Here is a 21,979-nt window from a genome sequence, read left to right on the forward strand (position 1 = left end):
GCTAAATGGCCAGCATATAGGCCGAAGCCCTATTTCTGTTCTTCAAAATGTCACGTATCTTGCGCAAGCGCTGGTTACGCCGCCAAAACAAAGTTTATATTTACGACACTGTAAATCTAAGACGATTACTTCTTATCATGAGAAAAGAATCATGTCATTGATGACAGATAATATGATCTGATGATGGTCATCTGTCCACTTACTCTGTTTTGTGTTTGGATAATAAAACAGAATGTAGGTGCTGAATGCTGATGGTAGAGTAAAAAGAGTATGAGACATGTAATGTCCTTTGATAATCTTTTATTTTTTTCTTGAAAAAATTGACGTTTGTAAGCACTAGGTAATTTAATAGTCCATACTCACAAATAAATATTTTTTTTACTTTGATGAAGGAAGAATTGGCAATAAAAGATAAAGGTATATCCTATACATACAATAATATCAGAAGGATGAATCATGGATAAACATGGATATTCCTAATTCTGTCACGTGAACCCATTCCCTCTAGCCAGGGAGGCCAAATCCTCCACGTTTCTCTGGTAAATTAGAGACGTTCATCATCCTGCATGGAGACTAAATGACCTGGATCATCCCTGATTTGTGTCACCAAAGGACACCTTCATTTTCATACAATAACCAACAATAAACTCATAGCCCGTGCTCCGTAAAACTCTATTATCTAATATCCTTTGACCTCTGGCCAATGTCAAATTCATAACGCCGGTGAATTCATTGTTCATTTTATTTAGTTTTCTTTTACTACAATAAACAATATTATCTCAAGGTTAGCCTTAGAAGCCTAGATGGCATAGCATGAAACAAAGTCTCAGATATCTTTACGACCATAAACGTGACCTTTGGAACCTAAACGAAATGGAGGACATTTATAATAAATGTTGTATTGTGGATAATAAGTTTTTATAGTTATTTTTATCTAAATTACGTAACAGACATAACCAGTTATTTGTTTTTGCCAAAAAATAACTTTTTGGCGTGCCAAAAACTTAATTTTTCAATTTAAGATTTTGAACTCTCGCTTTCTATTTCGATTAAAATAGAAATAAAAGGCGTTAATAACTTAAGACCCGTGTCTTTCTATTTTAATTTTTCAATTTATTTGTTTATTGGATACTGTTTTGGATACTTTTCTGTATAAAACACTATTGTTGTAACATTTATACATAATATTATCATAGAGCCCCTGCGTTATAATTCAATGAAATTAATTACTATAATAAAGTCTGATTACAAAACAGAAACCTGTTCTAACTATAATAAGACATTAATAAAACAATCTCACAAGAATTTATTCAGTAATAAACCTTTGGTTAAAATATTGTGTAAGTTTTACCTTCTATTGCCTTGCGTAGGCTTTGTAACAGAATATCAGAAACCGGCTTAGGATGTACAGTCAGCTTCATATAGTTCGTGAGACCCAAAGTGGCCAAAAAGTTGACAACACAACCTCATTTCAATGAGGGCTATCGTTTTAGCGCTCACCAGTTAGCGCCACTGTAGAGTAAGGTCCTGTCACTTGCTAGTAGCGAAGACAGTGGCACCAACTGGTGAGCGCGAAAGTGGTAGGAAGACTATCGCATTTGCACTCATCAAGATGGCGCCACTGTAGAGTAAGGTCCTGTCAATCGCCAGGGGTGCCAACTGTTAAGTATAAAAACGATAGCCCTCATTGTAACAAAGACGTGTTGCGAACTTTTTGGCTACTTTGGGTGTAACGAACTATTTGACGCTGACTGTAAAGTGACAGCAGATCATACTACACCTTTTGGTTGTAAAATAAGATGCATAAGATGCAACAATGTTAAGCTTAATATGCTATCGACTATGCTTGCCCGTACAGTTCACGTTATTTCGCCGACGTCTACGAGTTATCTTCATTACCTGAAACAAACAAAGTAAATATTAGTTTTGTTGAAAAGAAAACATTGTGTAACATGCGCTAGTTAATTTATATTACTGTGCATAACCTAGTAAGATAGCGGAAATCTACAAAGAATGTCTTTGTTGATTTAACGTAAACATTATTTGATATCACTATCAAACAAAGTTTCTAACCGCGTCTGTCTGTCAGTTCGCGATAAATTCAAAAAAAATTCATGCGGTTTTCACCAACAGATAAGGAAGGTTTAGGTTCCTATATGATTTGTCAAGGAGAAAAACTTACAGTTTAACCCGGTTTTTTACCGACTTAAAAAAAGGAGGTTCTTTTATGTTTGACTTTATGTAATTTTTGAAAGAGTCTGTGACTGACCGATATACACGAGGGTGAAGCCGCGGGAAAAAGCTAGTACCTAGATTATAAACGTATATTGTTGTTATCTGCCACAGCAGTAGGTACTTACACGCTGCTTTAAAATACTTATAAGTCAAAGTCATAAAAAATAAACACGTAAAATTTTCACCTCTGAAAAGACCCTCTTAATTGTTTTTACACTTTCCATCTTGGCAAATACTTATTTGTTAATTCGTGACTCAAAATTCTGTTTTGCATTTGACAGGCTTGACTGAACTTTTGATCTCCCTTTGCCAAAAATAGTCTTCTTTAATTTCCCAACTCATTAATTTTCTGTTTTCATTTATATTTCATCGTTGAAGGGTTACTTCATCAGCGAATTGTGAGTGAAAGAGTACCTTTAACATTTCAACATCAGGCTTTACATAATCACGTTTGTGTTTTGGCAAAATTTCGTATACCTATACTTGTTGTTTTTGAGGTTTTATCATATTTTACAGCTGAAGAGTTTAATTGCTTGTACGCGCTAATCTCAGGAACTACTGGTCCTATTTGAAAAAATATGTTTGTGTTGGATAGCCCATTCATCGAGGTAGGCTTTAGCTATAGGCTATATACCGTCACCCTATAGCCAATAGGGGCGGAGCAGTAAAGAAAAATTTTGTAAAAACGGAAAATATTATTCAAACTATTTTCACGCATAAAAAGTCGCAGGCACAGCTAGTAAATATTATACGTTAAAGAGTTAATAGTCAATTAGCTTAAACTAGTAAACGATGTTATTAAAATCATATCGAAATGAATGCAACAATTTATTACGTAATCATTCAAATTTTAATTATTTAACAGCTAATTTAAATCGTTATTAAAATAATAAACTTGAAACTTGATGAAGCTGAAAATCAATATTACATAATTTATTAAAGGGTGCCGGGGTAGGATGCGCGCCGTGATAAAATTTTATCGATAATTTTAAAGACAAATGTATGGGCTTATTGCGTAAAATCGATAAAATTCCTCGATAAGTCTCTTTTATACAGAATTCTCTAGCGGACGTAGATTTTAACGTTAACCTCGACTTTCTCCGCCTAAACTCAAACGTAAGCACGTTAAAATCAAATTCCGACCTAAAACAAACAGTAAAATGAATGGTTAGCTAAAACCTAGGCCAATGAAAAAGCTAGGTAGCGCTATTCAGCACTTTCGCCCGGTTCGCCGACCGAGCAATGTGGCTGCCCGCCAAATTTCGCGCCGGTCTGGATATTCAAATCTCATACATCAGACAAAACAATTTGACCAAACGACAGTGAAACCATTAACGGGACTTATCCCACCACTGCACCTCCTGTATAGCCAGGATCTACAGCTTGGCCTTCAATGAAATCCAGTCAATGAAGGTTATGTAGTCCCGAGGGATAGCTAACTGTCTTGGAAGCCGCAACGAATTTAGTCAGAAGAATATAGGAGGAATTCGCAGCAAAACCATTAGAAATTAACCACTAAAATACCCTAAAACCTTTAATGACCTTAAACTCCAAACAATACGAATGAAAAAAAAATTAACGCGAAATTGAAAACGGATCCAGCGGAGGTTAATAATGAATACGGTCCAATTAAGTTGTGGAAACTTTCCCCTGGATTTTACGGTTTAAAAAGTTGTCGTTTTCTTAATGAAGCATTCGGAAATAATTAATTTGAATGTCAATCCTCTAAAAAGCCGGGTTTTCCTGCGGAGTTGTTTAGTGGTGAAATAATTAACAAAGTTCTTAATGTGCTCGTTGAAATACGTTTATTGAATAGCAATTGGCAATAACTCGAGTCCAGATTGGTAGGGCGAAGGTTTTATTAGAGCTAAAACACTCCGCCTACTACAGAATTATTGTCAGCCTATAGATTGGTCGAGATATTAATCAGTATGAACTTTTAAGGATGGTACGCACATTACACCGATTTGGTATCGGCCGATTCCTCATCATACAAAATAATACAAATTAGAAGCCGACCAAACTACAGGCCGACTAAAAGTCTGTAGTCTTAATTCAGCTGATTCTATGAAGGTTATGTAGTATTTTTGTTAAAATTATGGTCTATATCGGTGAGCATAACCGTTCTTTCGTCGTAAATAGGGCAAAAAGGTCAGCGAAGGCCCCAAGCCACGCGTGCAGTTCACGCGTGAGCTATTGGTTCCCTTTGAGCGTTCGCAGTCAGTGGGACTGTCCAGGGCACGCCCTTAGGCCCGAAATAACGGGGTAAAGTGTACAGAGCCTAGCGTAATCGGATAGAGCGGTATTATTTCAACGCATAGTATTTTGTTTTATTTATGGCTACAGAACCTTTTTCAAAGCACCTTAATGAAAAAGGGCTACTATAAAGTTGATGATTATATAAAGGATAAAAATGTTTGGAATGTTTAACTACCTAGCTCGCATTAATACTTATGACTATAATTTGTATATTTTAAAGACTGTAAAACCTTGAAAAGGAGGCTGACAATAGTGACTGAGTTTCTTGCGCTGCTTCTTCTCAGCACTGGCCCATTTATTGTCCCGAAGCAGTGGTAGGGTTAATATTGGGACGTGTAAAAGCGCTTTTTTAAAGCCTATTTGCAAAAATAAATGAATTTTATTTTATTTTAGATTTTATTGTAATTACGAATTCAGATGACTAAAAGATACGAAAAATTTTGTCAACAATAACCTTTAGTTTATTTGTTTATCCGACTTTTCCGACTCAGCAGTGGGTCACTATGTAATGTCAAGGTATACTTTACAAAAGTCTGGGTTACTTTACAAAAGAGGGGTCGTGTTATCGTAGAAAATCTAAATTTCGATTAGACGCGTCATTTCGACTACTTAAGAAAGTTTCCCCTTCTTTATTTACCTTCAAAAGAGATACAAGTGGGTCAATTACGAAACCAAAAACACAATTAGCGTAATATTTCTCTGACTAGTAAAGTTTTTTAACTGTTACAATAACACTAACCGGTGCTTTTTGTATGGAGTTTGACAGATTTTAACGTTTGTCAAAGTTAAAGTAAGATGGTGCAAGCCTTAGAACAATTCGATTAATATCTATGAATAATTGCCAGTATTTTGTCTAAAACTTCAGCAAATAACGCTCGTTTCAAGTGTCGTGCCTCAAACATTACAGCCCGGTTATGCCTCCGTGCGGAACGTGGCAATTGGAAAACACCTTTTTGCCGCCGGCCGTCTAGCTAGTCGATGTGGCAACTGGATCACGCGACGTCTATGACGTCTTTGTGTCCATGGAAATATTGTCTTTGGTTTGCATCAAGTTGGTCACTTTTCTTTTATTTGTAACTAATATGTATGCCAAATTGCCAATGTATGCAGATGTAGGTCAATCATCATCATTCAGCCAAAGGACGTCCACTGCTGAACATAATTTTCACATCGCCCGGGAGGTAGCGGCCTGCATCCAGCGCCTTCCTACTTGCCACCTGTCGTCGGTCCAACTTGAGGTCGATACTTCTTTGTGATTATAGTTAATGATTAAACGAACTTACCAAGTGAAGTTCTATCATAATTATACGAAGCACCTCGTCCGAAGAGATAAGTATCCTGAAATTAATATATTATTATTCACAACATGTAGTAACGCATATTAGTTACCGATCTTGTACTATGGTTGAGAGATAATTTAAAAAAAAAAGAACTAATTTTCCGCTATGGTCACCCCGGCCTCACCAGTCCGCCATCTTATATTGTCATTTAGTTTAGAGATGTTGTGATATTACCGAAGCCCATACTTTTGGGTCGGGTTTCGGGAGGGTGATGGATACTTATCTCTTCGGACGAGGTGCTTCGTATAATTATGATAGAACTTCACTTGGTAAGTTCGTTTAATCATTAATTATACTCGCACCTCGTCCTCGAGATAAGTATCCTGAAATTAATATATTATTATTCACAACATGTAGAGGTTGAGAGTATTTGTGTTTCGGTAATATCACAAAAAGTAGTCGTTGTAAATAAAAGTTAATTGATTAAATCAATATTGTTGTTTTATTTACCAAAATTAACAAAGAATGGACTTATCTCATAATTATATTTTTATATAATCAGTAGAAAATCTCATTACAGATATGTAAATATGTAAATAATAGGTTTAGCTTGTATGATAATAGAATCAGTACATTGTAACTTATGTTAAATCAAAATCATCGCCGCTATTTAATCCTGATTAAGGACAGCTCTGGCTAAAGGAGTCTGATCCTCGTTTCTTATTATTCTTTGATAGAATTTACCGAATGTAGTGGAAGTACCACTCCATCCCGCAGTCTTTCGGATGACATCTATACTGACACCCTTTTGGTAAGCTTTAGAAGTGGCAGCGTGCCGGGTACTGTGTGCCGTGAATATGGAGATATCAATTCCACAATCTTTGAGAGTGTTCTTGATCCATCGACTGATGGTTTGAGTAGTGACTGCTTTATAGGGTTTTTTAAAAGTTATTAATAAGTTTTCTGTTTGGCGAAGTGAAGCTGTCTTTTTAATGTAGCACAGTAGCGTGGTAGCTGGGCATATGCTGAGTTTTTCAGTGAAGAATGGTATGCAAAGAATAGGTTGATTGGTACCTGGCTTCGATGTTTTAATTAAGTCTGGTATTTTAATGCTAATATGGTCTGTAGAAGATTCTATATTACTTATGTTTATTTTATGAAATGTTTGTGATCTATGCGCCGTTGTTATGGCCAGTAAGGTAACGCATTTTTTGGTGAGTTTCTGCAGAGAGAGAGCTTCATTAGGGTACCACTCACTTAAAGCATCTAGCACTTTAGAGGTGTCCCACGTGACATTGTATTTAGGGGCTGGGGGTCTGAGTCTAAAAACCCCTTTAAAGAACCTTTTGATTCTATCATCTGTGGATATGTGTGAACCTACTATAAGAGAAAGAGCACCTCTGTAACTATTTAATGTGCCATATTGCACGCCAGACTGATAAAGTTGGGTAAAAAAATAGATGATTGTTGGAATTGAAGCTTGAAAGATATTCCGGTTATTGTGAACACAAAATTCGTGCCATCTTCTAAGACAAACGTTGTACTGCTTGATGGAGTTGTCGCTTAGTGACGCCAGCATGATATCTATAGATGAAGGTGGTACACTACGTCTCAGCAACGCCGTCCGCACAAGATTCCGGCAGCCAGGGTAAGGTTGGAGTGAATCTTGCCTTTGCTGGAATGGGAGATAACCACATTGTCATTCGGTTTAAAAATTATTAAGTCAGATATCAAAAGACTCGTGAATATTGGGTACCAAGCTTGTGTAGGCCACATTGGTACCACCACGATGCCTTTAGCTTGGTCTGATATTACTTTTCGGAGGGTTTTTAATATAATTGAAAACGGAGGAAAGGCATAGAAGAAAAAATTGGCCCAATTAATAGTAAACGCATCAATAGCGAGTGCATCAGGATCCTTTTTCCATGACACATAAACGTCACATTTTTTATTAATGCGACTAGAAAATAAATCGATTTCAGGGAAATCAAATTTGTCTGTAATAGCTTTAAAGGCAGAGTTTTTTAATTCCCACTCAATGTCTGGGTGAGTTCGTCGTGACTCCCCATCCGCGATGTTATTGTCACTAGATTTTATGTATGAAGCAACTACAAAAATACTACGTTGTTCACACCATTGCCATATAGATTTTGTTATGGCCGTTAAGTGGGGGAATTGTATGCCCCCCATGCGATTAATGTAACTAATCGCAGTGGAATTGTCTAGACGCATTAGTATTTGACAATTGATGCAGTTTTTAGCAAATATTTTAAGAGCTATAAACGCGGCTAAAAGTTCTAATTGGTTAATGTGATATTGGCGCTCTTTGTTGGACCACGGACCAATGGCAGTATCAGATCCGCAGGCAGCCCCCCACCCCGTTGTTGAGGCGTCAGAGAAGATCTCTAGTTCATGGTTGTCGTCTTTTATTCGTTTTACGGAATGAGGGACAGCCTGTAACCACCATTCCAAGTCCTCATGTAGGAAAGGCGGAAGTATCATGGTTTTGTTGTAATCACCATGCCCTTGAAGATTCAAATATTTACAACGTTCTAGTTGTTTTGTGTAGCGCCAGCCATATTCTATCGCAGGGCAGGCCGATACTAACAGTCCAACAAATTGTGCGAAATATCTGATTTTGCATTGGTTTAGTTCTATAACTTTTTTGGTTTCATTGACTATTCGAATTCGTTTATCGGAAGGTAGTTGAATATTCATTTCCTTTGTGTCAATTACAAAGCCCAAATATTTGCATGTTGTTGAGGGAGTCAAAACGCTCTTTTTCAAATTTATTATGAACCCGAGACTAGTGAGCAGTTTTTGCGTTGTTTCTACGTTATTCAGGCAGCCGTGATACGAGTCGGACAGTAAACATAAATCATCTAGATATATAGATGATAAAAAACCTGCTGATCGTAGCAATTTTACTACCGGTTTCATCACTTTGGTAAAGATGTAAGGTGCCGTGTTAAGACCAAATGGTAAGGCGTTGAATTCGTAAAAGGTATTATTAAATGTAAATCTCAAATATTTTCGGGAAGTTTCGTCTATTTTTAATAAAAGGTACGCGTCTTTTAAGTCTAAAGTAGCCATTAGCGAATCTTTTTCTATGATTTTTAGGACTGTACGTATGTCTTCTAACTTGAAATGATAAGTGTCAATGTGTTTATTTAAGTTTTTTAGGTTTAGTATTAACCGCATCTTACCATTTGGTTTTGGCCTTAGAAAAATACTTGATATAAATTGGTTGGGACAAGGTTTACATTTAGAGATAGCTCCAATATTGTAAAGTTCTGATATAGCACCCTCAAATTGTGTAAACTCTTTAGGAGAGAGTACAGGTGGTTTCGGAATAGAACATTGTTTTACAATACTATTAAACTCAATTTTGTAGCCCTGGATCCAAGATAGGACAGTCTGATTGTCTGTGATTCGTAACCATTGGGAGTAATATTTTGATAAGCGTCCCGCGTAGTTTACCTCTTCTAACGTCGATAGTTGGTCGTCTTCTGCCGTTGCGATGACGTCTTGGATGATCCGGCGGGCCGATTCTGGTGATAGACAGGTGGTTGGGTCTTCCTCGTGGTCGCAGGTGATCTCTGAGGCTGAGCCACCTGGGCTTTCACGTTTAAAGTACCGGCTTTGGATGTTGAGGGTTGGGGTTTTTTGACGTCCTTTCTAGTATTCGTGTATTTTATTTCAGCACCGGACTTAGACACAGCTTTAGCTGTTTTTAGTGTATCAGCAAGATTTTCACTAAATAGAAATTTGTCAATTTTGGAGTTCATTATTTGGGATTTGACGTCTTTTTTAAGTACTGACGTACTAAACATTCGCCTGGTCACTGAATCGGAATGCTGTATGTCGCACAAAAGTCTATTTGCGTCCATAAGTTTCTTCAATAACTCCTTGTTTTGATTTTGGGGTTCCAGCAAATATGAAGTAGCTGATGCTACGCAGGAGATGGCCGATGCCAGGAGTTTTTGTTTAGATTCTATGGCTTTGTCGCGATTGGCTAACGTTTCAGGCAAAGCTGCTTTAATCTCCGGATTCAATGCGGGAGCGCCTAAAAGAATTGCATTTGACGGAAGCAGGTATTTTTGTTGCAATTCTTTTCTAGCTTCTTTGGTTAAGCCAGAGGCTGTAATATGTTGTAACCGGGTTGCGAGTTCCTTATGGATTTCTTCTCCGTACTGTACAGTAGTGGAAGGGTCGTCTCCAAGGACCTCTAAAATGTCTTTGTCCAACTGTGTGTTTTCACATTCTTTATTGGCAGTCTCGCTCGAGATATGTTCTAGATTGACTAGGTCACTTTCGGGTTCTATTTCTGCATTGGGCAAAACTGGGGCTGTGTTCGTGATTTCGGCCAAGTTTTGGTTGGATTGAGAAATGTTAGTACTATTTTCGAGATCGATGATTGGTTCTTCTGCTAGCCCATTATCTGAAAATAATGGTTTATGATTGTAAACAATACCTGTGATGAGTAATTATTTACATTCTGATTTGTAATCATTATGTAACTTGATTTTTATCATAATAAAATTATTAGAATATTGTTTACACAATATTTGCAGAATGTAGTGGAGCAGTCCAAAGATCAGTCCGGTTACATTCTTATGTAAAAGAGATTTAAGCATAAATGCAGTGAAACAGACCACAGTACAGTTCGAGTTGCATTTTTTGCTTTTTTCGTAAAAATTTCAATTTTTAATGTAATGTTATTTTTAGCGTAGATACGACCATTAAATGCGTTGAGACAGTCCGATGATCAGCTCGAATGCATTGTGTCGTATAATAATTTAAATCACCAAGTAAACCCGTACAATTTCTAATTGAGGGTAACTGAACAATTTTTATGTGCTGTGGGACAGTCCAAAGATCAGCCCGATTGCACCTAATGTGAATATTAACGGATGCTTTTCATATAATTTGTTAACACTTAATAAAAGGTAACAGTGGGTACGTACCGTTATAGCTATTTTTAGATTCAGAATCACTATCCGAAGAAATTGTGTTTTGTTTCCGTGCTCGTTTTAATTTCTTTTTTAACTTCTTGATTTGATCACTGATGTAGTCAAAATCCTTTTCACGCTTACGTTTCGGCATTTTAACTGCTTAATTTTGAATGTAAAGAAAAAAGTGCAGAACGGTTAAGCACTAAAATGCGAATGACAATATAAGATGGCGGACTGGTGAGGCCGGGGTGACCATAGCGGAAAATTAGTTCTTTTTTTTTAAATTATCTCTCAACCATAGTACAAGATCGGTAACTAATATGCGTTACTACATGTTGTGAATAATAATATATTAATTTCAGGATACTTATCTCGAGGACGAGGTGCGAGTATAATCAGATATTTCTCTTTTAGTTTATGATTACGTTTTCATATTGATGTCAGCTTGACCATAGAAAAAAAGTAGAATTGTTGAATTTTATTCTTCATAATTTATTGCTCATTTGCGTTCCTATTTTGTTTGATATACGAGTAGTAGCAGATCCACCAGATCATCGCTCAATTCTTGTTAATGTTTTTATGTAATTACAATCCCACCAAAAACATTCTGTAAAAATCTAGCCAAGTTTAGATGGAGCTGCTTGTTTATCTCTAAAAAGTAATGAAATCTAGACAAAGTCGTGCCAAGTCTATGGTTCCTTACTGCGATTTCTTTATTATTATAGTTAATGTTGTGTTACTTGGCCGTTGAAGGGTACAAAACCAGGTGCTCCATGACACCATTGCACCAATCTGTCACCAGAACCGCTACCCATTGACGATGGAAAATAAATTGCCACTTGGAAAACGTTGAGCGTATTTCAATAATACTTAACCTATGATTATCTTAATAAAGATTGTTCAACGGCCAAGTCACACAAAATTAACTATAATAATAAAGAAATCGCAGTAAGGAACCATAGACTTGGCACGACTTTGTCTAGATTTTTTCATTACTTTTTAGAGATAAACAAGCAGCTCCATCGAGACTTGGCTAGATTTTTACAGAATGTTTTTGGTGGGATTTCACTTCTTTTTGTAGAAAGTGGGATAATTATTTACCGTCATCGTCTTTTAATAAGTATTATCGACATTTTTTTACGATATTAAACACAAATAAACTTACCTTTAAAATGGACAACGAATAAGAATCGTTTTAATAACTTAACCTTAGCTAACCTCACGATGTAATAAACGAAATCGACGAAATGCAAATTACACAACATTCAACTTAATCGTAGGGGGGGTCTAGAAAGGAAAAATAATCTGGACACCGCGGTGCAGAAGTTCGACACTCAAAGTGCTAGCGCCATCTACCGGTAAGCGGTACAGGCGAACACCACGGTGCCAGTGTGGCGCTAGTAATACTGATTATAAATGTGGTGTTACTCTAAATCTTCGATTTTCCTAGTTTATATAGTTTTCCCTTTATGTGGCCATTAAACCCTAACTCTGTACCAAATTTCAGCTCTCTGAGTTTATGGGAAGTACTAGTTCTATTTTGATGATCATCAGTGAGTGAGTGAGTGTCGTAAATGCGAAACTTTGCTTTCGCTTAACTTCGGAACTAAATGACCTACAGACCTGAAATTTTGGATTTTAAGTATGTGATTATAGCTTACTAGATGACGAAAATTAGCTAGACCTTTAGATCTTATCTACAAATATGTACAATGTACATTCATCAGTCATTGATGGAATTTGCTAAGAATCTAGTGCCAATGCTGATATTTTAAGAATAAACCACTTACCAAACCTTGAACACCACCTCAAACAAACTATAGTGTACTACGTGCTGTGTACTTCCTTGTCGATGTCAAACAACCTCCATTATGTGAAACAAGCCTAATAGCATATGTAAATGACCATCGATCAATGTCCGACGATCGAGACGTGTTAGGAAAAGAGCCATATCCGTTTCCGCTAAAATCAGGCGCACATCTCCAAAGCACAAACAAAAGAGACACATCAAGACGTAGTCCACTTAGAGCACTCGTCCATTATTTTTTACCCAGGAAAATGGCCTATCCATACTTACCGCCGGGAGACGGCAGGTTATGTGGGGCTTGACCCACTAAAACCTGGAGTTATTCCCTCTGCCGCATAGTAGTCGGCGCCTGGGGTACTCGAAACGACCAAGGCGCCATCCGCGGATGTCCCGCCCTACGGCCTACACGGCTGGACCCAACACGCCCACACTTATTGGGGACAGCACCCGCCCAAGTAGCATCTGGCCTAGAGCCTAGTCTATAATTCCACATAGAGCACCTACCGATATCGCTATTCGTGGATTCAAATTTTTACATTTTTGTCCACGAGAGAACAAAATATCGATAGGTGCTCTATGTGGAAGCCAGGTGCTATTCGAGCGGGTGCTATTTGGGAGGGTGCTCTCAGTGGACTATCAAAGGTCAAACTCACTTGAGTTGTAGTCGAAAGCGTGAAGTAGGTTATCCATTCATTCTATACGAGTGACATGAGACAGCCGTACCTAACTATGATTGAGACTTGAATTAAGACCACAATACAATCCAATATACAATCGACGGAGATCAAACTGGTGACCTTTTGAATCGGCAATTTGATGCCCAAAACCGATGTGCTGATAGAGCCTCTTAATCAAACACCACAAGTGATTTTAGTCATTTCATTATGTATGTCAACAGCACATCAGTCAAACTTATACATATATTTTTGTTGCAAAATAGCATCCCAGATAGCAAGCGAACTTGCTGCAAACATGATTTTTATTTGAAATTAGATTGTCACGTCAAATATGACAAATCAAGTTTGTGGCAATATTGCTGTAAGCTTTTTGATTTAGGTATGATGTTTCAAGGCTTTTTTAATTTTGAAGCAAGTTTGCATTTTGCGCTATGTTTCAAAGATGAAGTATCAAGTTTGTTTTTTGTTTGTTACAAACTTGCGTTAAACTGTCATACGCATGGAGCAAATAATCAGTGTTGCCAGAAGGTTACTTTTGAACTGCTTTGGTTACTTTTAGGTTACACTAATGAAAAGGTTACTTTTAGGTGATTTTTCAGAAATTGTAGAATTAACTTTTACAGGTTATTCAGTAAAAATATTAATAGTGACAATTTAAAAATTATGTCATAAACTGCATTTAAACATGAATTTGATTTATTATTTGTTAACACTAGAAAGGCCGCCGTCCCATTTTTGTCCCACTCGCGAGTTTGATCAGCTCTAACTTTTTTATTTTTCAACGAAAGTCCATGAAACTTTTTGACTTTTTCTGATTTATTGATTTTTATCATTTTTTAATGTTTTTGATAATATAACATTAATAGAAAACATTTTAAAATCGGTTTTACCTAGAAGCGCCACTGGGTCAATTTTGTCCCACCCTGGTATTTGCCACAATAATTCGATGAAGAGTCCTTTTTTCGAGGAGATACGAAAGTGGAGAGGTAAGGAGAGTTTAGGTGACTCGTGACAATTCAGAAATGTAAATATATTGTACTAGTTTTTGCCTGTGACTTCGTCCGTGAGAAATTAAGTTTATCATAGAAAGACCTAATTTCTTGACACCTATCGTTGCTTTTTGACCAAATAACTGAATATTATTCTAAATTATAGCCTATATTATGTTATTCTGAAGTATTAACAATAAAATTGCAAAGTTTTATTAAGATCTGCTTAGTATTTTTTGCGTAAAAGAGTGAAAAAACATCCATCGATCTATTCATGAATCCATACTCACTTAGTTCAAGTTCCAGGCATATATCCACCTATTCATCCATCCTATCCATTCATCAGTCCATCCATCCTTCAATTCATCAATATTTATTAACTTTTACATTTATAATATTAGTAGGAAGATGGCCTCTAGACATAAGCCAGTTCATACATTGTATGATTTGATACATTTTTAAAATGTGTGACTTATAAAATTTTGAACATTAAACGTACATACTTTTCATTGTAATTGGTCAAAAACTTCATTGTTTGTGTACAAATAACAGAAAAATAACCATACCTATAGAAATTCCTAAACACATAGTACACCAGATAGACAAAAAGCCATACAAAAAAACTTTATGCAAGATGTGCACTATTATTTTTAAGATATTTATTTTTTCTTTAAAAATAATAATGACTAGTTAAAGCAGTAATTTCATGATTTTAATACAGTATAACACCACGTAATATGTGACTGTTTTTAAATGAAACCAAAAATATCTAAATTTTTATAATTCCAAATTAAAATTGAATACATTTAATATTTTTAAAGAAATAAGTACATATTGTTTTAACCACATAGATAAACCTTTTTTTAAGGATACTACAAATAGTTTTAACTATAATATTCATGTCTGAAACTAAAAAATGTTACAAAATACATGCTGGGACAAAATTGACCCAGCGGCGCTTTTAGGGGGGTCGTAATCTTCGGCACTTCTAGTGTTAAAGACAATGAGTTTTAGCAAATGTTTTTTTGATAATAAAACGCAAATCCATGAAACGGTTTTATACGACCGGTCACTTTTCGGTCTTCATGGAATGGTCAAAATTTCGAATTTAGGTAAACATGAACCATCCATGAACAACCTTACACAATCGCTCCGCACCCCCCCCCCCCCCCCCCCCCGTATGAAGGTTACTTTTTATTCAAAAAGGTTACATTTTTTTATATCGATACCTCTGGGCTCAAAGGTCGTAAAGGACAAAATACCGAAAATGAGTTATTTATACAGTTTTACTCAGAATTTAATTCTCTATCGATCTGTATATTTAGTTTGTCGAAATTCCCAAAAAAAGTGCCTTTACGACCCATCATATTTGATAATCTAAACAGAATTAATCGTGAAAATTGGGATGTAAATACCATTTGATTTTTGAGTACAGTTACCATGGTAGTAAAGAACAAGTAAACACAAATTTTTGGGCGTATAATGTACATGTAGTATATCTATTGTCCTATACAACCTTGCATTTTCATACCCAAGTCTAAATAATTTGTCCTTTACGCTCTTAGATTATCTAAACAAATATTTTAAAAATCTACACAGTGAGGATATCAAAATAACTGTGAAGGTAAATTTTATAGACGTTTCTTATAGTATTTAAGTATGTGCGTTTGGAACAAACGAAATAACCTAAAAAATCATCAAAAATATAATAATAAAACTATTTTAGAGTGTAATTTATGTGATTTGTACATATAAAATGATGACATCTACCCACATCGGGTAAAGTAATGTTGCTTTTTATTATTTCTCATATTTGAAGAAACTAGGTATTTGTCAGGTAAGAGATAATTATTAAAAGATGATTTAGGAAAATAAAAACATGCTATAAAATAACGTATTACCTAATTAAGTTAGGATAGTCAATAGTCATCATAAAAATTGAAAAAGTGAAAAAGCTAAATTTGTTAAAAATATTATGAGAAAAACCTTAGATGTCATTATTTTGTATGCACAAATCACACAAATACTACACTTTACAATTATTTTTAATGATTTCCTAGTAATTTTGACTAACGCCCTTGGTCAAAACCACTTTTGAGTTTTGACTGTTACAATTATAATAAATTAGTATAGTTTCTAAAGTTATTTGGATCAGCTAATAAAGAATAACTAGTAGGAAAAATATTAAATATTTTTACACAACATGGGAAAATATAATGTTGAGACTAAGAGTAGGCGCACACCGTTGATTTTTCGTCGGCCGATAGTTTAGTCGGGCAGTTGATCAGTATGGGCATGTATGGGAGTGCGCACACTACGCCGATTCGAATTGGCCGATTCTTCATACAATTTAAAATCGGGCCCAACTATCGGCCAACTTAAAATCAACGGTGTGCGCCTACTCTTAATCAACTAAAAAGCGTGAATGCAGTTTTTTTCGAAGTTATATTTTTATATTAAAAATAATTGGCTTTTAAAAACGGTATTATGTAGGAGTAAAGTAAGTGGATGTACTTTACTGGAATGAAAATCTTCCTACTACTATCTTACTTACCTAACTTTTCTACTTTTATACCAAGTACAATTAACTACAATGACTCGAAGACGAACGAACGAATAAATAATTAATATAGTTTGGTTTTCGTTTGTCCTTAATAATTCTATTATATCTGCATTATCATAAGGTCAACTGGTGGACAGACTGCCCTATGGAATTAAGTCCGCTATTTGTAATTTTTCGAAACAATAATAATGATTAAATAAATAAATAAAATTAATTTGGTTTCAGTTTTTCCTATAAAGTAGACATTTATGAAGTTTTATTTAAAAGCGTCATAATATTTATTTTCTAAATTTGCTTTTATATCGGAAATAGTTTCTTCTAGTTCGAAGATATCAAAACTTCTACTTAAATAGTTTCATAAATTATGTGCATTAAATTATGAAGCTACGGAAAATCATTTTATTTCATTTAAAAGACCAAAATTCATTAAAAATATGTGAAGAAATGGTATATTACATATGAAATACCATAAAATATTAAATATTTAAGCTAAATCATCAATTTACCCTTTCATAATACCTTACCTTGGTGTCCCGTTACGACCCATGAAAACCTACAAAACTTTGTAAATTGTCATTTATTACCTTAGTTTTGTAGTTTTGTGAAATAAAAATAGACTTACGACCTGAGTAACTTGCCTAGGACGAATATTTGAGGGGCGTAAAGGTCTTTTTATTGTAATTTTGAGGGCGTAAAGGAAATCTATCTCAGTAAATACAGCTCTAGTCCAGTTTTTCAATACCTCTTCGGAAAATGCTGTGAATTCTAAGCAATTTCTTCATAAGTCATAATTTAATAGCTCAAAAAACAAAAAAGTTATCGTCAAATAAAAAAATAAAAAAACGTTTTTTGCTTCTCCTGAAAAGTCGTACTTTGTCCTTTACGACCTTTGAGCCCAGAGGTATCGATATTTCTGGTAATTTCTGACAAGACCCGACTGGCAACACTGCAAATAATCACTAGTGGTCATACGCCAACGTCACTCGCCCGAAGCCATAAAAAAGAAAACAAAAACTTCCGGTTCCGGAAGAAAAAACAGCCAAGTGTTTTGCACTTTTGCAGCATACTCTCTAATCTGTGTTTTGCAGTGCACAAAATCAGTGGTAGAACGTAGAACCTACAAGTTTTTTTGTTTTGCACGGTGTTTTATTTAATAAACGCTTCTGTTGTGCGAATTGGACGCGTGACGTGCTGAAGATTAAAGGTTAGTTCATTTATTTTTACTTTTACAAACAGAATTAATGATAATATGTAGTTCATATCTATCCCTTAAACCTTATTTACCTACTTTCAAACCCAGGCAACGTGTTCCAAGTGTTAAAAAACTCATTAAAACTCTCTCTAACCCTAAATAGTTCCTGCATGTTCGATCCTGTTTAGTTATGCATATTACTCAATATCTATTTCTAATTATCTATGTGTAACAGAAAGGTGTTATTGTAAGTTGTAAATGTACATCGTGGACCCTGTCTTGCACTGCAATTGGAAAATAATACATAAATAGAACGTCTAAAATTAACAAATATCCTCAAATAAAATAAATTAATTGCTGTACAGTGACTGACATTGATGGAAAAGTCATAGTTTTTCCTTTCAATAATTATCATGTTGCTATGAAAATGCTACACTCATAGCACTTCAAAATTGTAAATGTAAATATAAAATACCCCCTAAACATCCTATCCACCTTATCATGTACTTTTATCCTACCTCGTTTAATTCTTAAAATTGTTAGTTATGTCTTAGCAAAGGTAACATAAATTTCCTCCTACATACCTATCTATTATATTATATAATATAATTATAATTAATAGTGTTATTTGGTTTCAGACTTTGCATAATGGAATCAAAAAAATTTTTTTTGGTTACATTTTTAGATGAAGATGATGCTCCTGGCATAGTTTCATCAAAGTGGTTAAGATACCAACACTTGTTATTACCCTAATGTATGCACTGAAGAAATCAAAAACAAACTTGAAGAAGATGCCTGCACCTGAAGCAACATGGTCACAATATCAAATAAAAATACTTAAAAGTTATGGTAAAATAATTTTCTTTATTTTTGTATTGCTAAGTTATAACTAGATTTTACTATTGTGAGACTTTTTTATTTATTTCAGAAACTTATGGCGAAGCACGATTACATTTAAAAAAGCGGAAGAAACCTGAAATTTGGACTCAGACGAAGCAGAAAATGATGTTACAAATGAAGTGACAGTGGACATAATGTCTGCTGTAAATTACCCAGTCACCTCCGGTTCTAAAGAGGCCAAGCAAACACAACTCTAAAGCTGTTAACTGCCAATCAGGTAACAGGTTTTTATAACATGCAATGAGCTTCTCTCGTCAAAGATGCAATGCGACAAAATTTCATATTTTCACTTGTTTTAGTTATGACTTTTCCATGTTTTTTTATTTGTTACAGAGTGCATTACAAACAAGCAATATGCTATACAGCAGAGTCATATGATTCAGATTGTGTCAGACCTAGCTAACCAAATGGCTGAAATCAATAGAAAATTGGATTTACCGTTAGCTAGGTCCGAAGAAACATTTTCACCAACAGATGACAATGCAGGTCTTTCAGAACTTTTGGCAAGTCTACCAGTAAAAGATATTGCAAGTTTTAATAATTTCGATGACCATTTAAAAATAAACAAGAATACAGGCAATAGTATGTATAAATTAAATACTTAAACACAGGGCAAATTTTATTATTCTATGAAAACATTCTAATGCTACTTTAATTAAATTTCAGATGTCATTTTTGTCTGGTATTGGCGGCAGAAATGTAAGAAGCCTTACGACTAATATGTTGAGACGAATAATTCTAGATGATGTAGCCGAGTTGTATTCGTTAACTGGGAAACAGATGAAAAATTCGAATAAAAAGTCATTTATGAGTACAGAAACCTATAAATTAATCTTTCGTAAGTGCCTTTATTTTATTACAAACTTATACAGGGTGTAAATGAATTCATAGGCAACCTTGCAGGGGGTGGCTCAGACCATCATTATGAACTTTTCCTATGACCAATTTTTCCTGTTTTCATACAAAAACTGATCACGAAAATAAATTTGTTCATAATGATGGTCTGAGCTTCCCCCTGCAAGGTTGCCAATGAATTCATTTAGATACACCTGTATATCTCTCAACATACCTACTACTATTATTTTCTGAATCATTCGTGTTTGTTAGTGTTAATTATTTCTATTTTATTTTTCAGAAATATGTAGAAAAATCAACGAAGATGTAACTGAAGACAGTCTAAAAGAAATTATAAGTGATTGGCTAAATCAAGCTAAAGTTAGACTTTCAAAAAGGTAAGATTTAATTTATTTACATTAGATGTATTTTATTTTACACTAGCGACCCGCCCCGGCTTCACACGGGTACATGTATTATACATATGTATAAAACAAAGTTGCTGTCGCTGTCTGTTCCTATATACATATGCTTAAATCTTTAAAACTATGCAATGGATTTTGATGCGGTTTTCAACAATAGTTAGAGGGATTTATGAGAAAGGTTATACAGTGTGTCCGGGCATGTAGTGATCAAACTTTAAGGGCGTGATCTATGGACAATTTTATCGGTGAAAATACTTTAAATTTGGGGCTTGACCCATTTCTCGCATATTTACAAGGATTTAAGTTTTTAATTTTCAGTTTTCACCTATTCCTTCAAAAACAAGTGATAGCGTGGGTAGTTTAACATTAATAAGCAAAAATTTTATATCATGCGATAGCCAATAAAATTATCTATTAGTAGAAGTAGAAAACAGATACAAGTATCATACATTTTAAGGGTGTAAGAATGGATTTAATTAGAAATAAACACGATTTTTTTCACATCTTTTTCAGTTATTTCCCAACACAAGAAAAACCAGGTCGTTAAGGTATGTTTTATTTGCATTTTATTATTAGTATTTGAGCTATTCTACAAAACGAATGTAAATTTATTAGTCTACGTCTATCAATTTCGACGTAATTGTTGAACAGAGATACCCATTCCCAGCGATTTCCATAGTAATCGGAATAGGTTGTGTGATTCTTTCAGGCAGTGCATTTTCGCATGTCGCGTGCGCTATGGAAACCGCTGGGAAGGGGTATCTTTGTTCAACAATTACGTCGAAATTGATAGACGTAGACTAATAAATTTACATTCGTTTTGTAGAATAGCTCAAATACTAACAATAAAATGCAAATAAAACATACCTTAACGACCTGGTTTTTCTTGTGTTGGGAAATAACTGAAAAAGATGTGAAAAAAATCGTGTTTATTTCTAATTAAATCCATTCTTACACCCTTAAAATGTATGATACTTGTATCTGTTTTCTACTTCTACTAATAGATAATTTTATTGGCTATCGCATGATATAAAATTTTTGCTTATTAATGTTAAACTACCCACGCTATCACTTGTTATTGAAGGAAGAGGTGAAAACTTAAAATTAAAAACTTAAATCCTTGTAAATATGCGAGAAATGGGTCAAGCCCCAAATTTAAAGTATTTTCACCGATAAAATTGTCCATAGATTACGCCCTTAAAGTTTGATCACTACATGCCCGGACACACTGTATAATAGAACCCCATACGAATCCGGGGCGGGTCGCTAGTTATACATATATTACATTATTATTACACAAGGGACAGACAGACAGCGACTTTCTTTTATACTATGTACCTAGTGATTTACAAATTTTAGATGTGCTCCTTTCAGAATTTTAACTAATAACCCCTTACCCTTATAGTAGTTTTTAAGGATTACTATAAATATATTTATTTCAGACATAGTTCATAATTTTGTTAGTAGTACAGAAACTTATACAATTAAATGTAAAATAATGTCTTAACCTGTGGTAAATATACTTGTTTCTTTTTGTTTCAGAGCAGAAACACAAAATAAAGAAAAAAACCAATAGCGGCGACCATGAAACCGATTTTTTCTCATTTAAAGTAAGATAAGATAAAAGTATAAATAATAAAAAAATATATGTTATGTTTGTTGTTTTATTTAATGTCAAACATGCATATTCATTGCAAGTTTGTTAAGGCAAACTTACATATTATTTATAGAAGCAGACATAATGCAAGTTTGTTAAGGCAAACTTACATATAATTTATAGAAGCAGACATAATGCAAGTTTGTTAAGGCAAACTTGCATATACTTTATAGAAACACATTAATGCAAGTTTGTCGCTCGGAAAC

The 21,979-nt window shown here is 34.8% G+C and overlaps 1 protein-coding gene and 1 long non-coding RNA gene across 2 annotated transcripts in view; one reads left to right on the forward strand and one right to left on the reverse strand.

Moving 5' to 3' along the window:
• LOC135084178 (dual specificity tyrosine-phosphorylation-regulated kinase 2) overlaps positions 1 to 21,979 on the reverse strand; it is a 208,166-nt gene that overhangs the window by 158,470 nt on the left and 27,717 nt on the right. The window lies entirely within an intron of this gene.
• LOC135084188 (uncharacterized) lies at positions 17,693 to 21,769 on the forward strand. The gene is made up of 6 exons (XR_010259782.1): positions 17,693 to 17,969; positions 18,596 to 18,806; positions 18,886 to 19,074; positions 19,191 to 19,439; positions 19,524 to 19,695; positions 19,993 to 21,769. It is a non-coding gene; the product is annotated as an uncharacterized LOC135084188 (long non-coding RNA).

Source organism: Ostrinia nubilalis, chromosome 25, assembly GCF_963855985.1.
Source record: "Ostrinia nubilalis chromosome 25, ilOstNubi1.1, whole genome shotgun sequence".
NCBI classification, from domain to species: domain Eukaryota; kingdom Metazoa; phylum Arthropoda; class Insecta; order Lepidoptera; family Crambidae; genus Ostrinia; species Ostrinia nubilalis.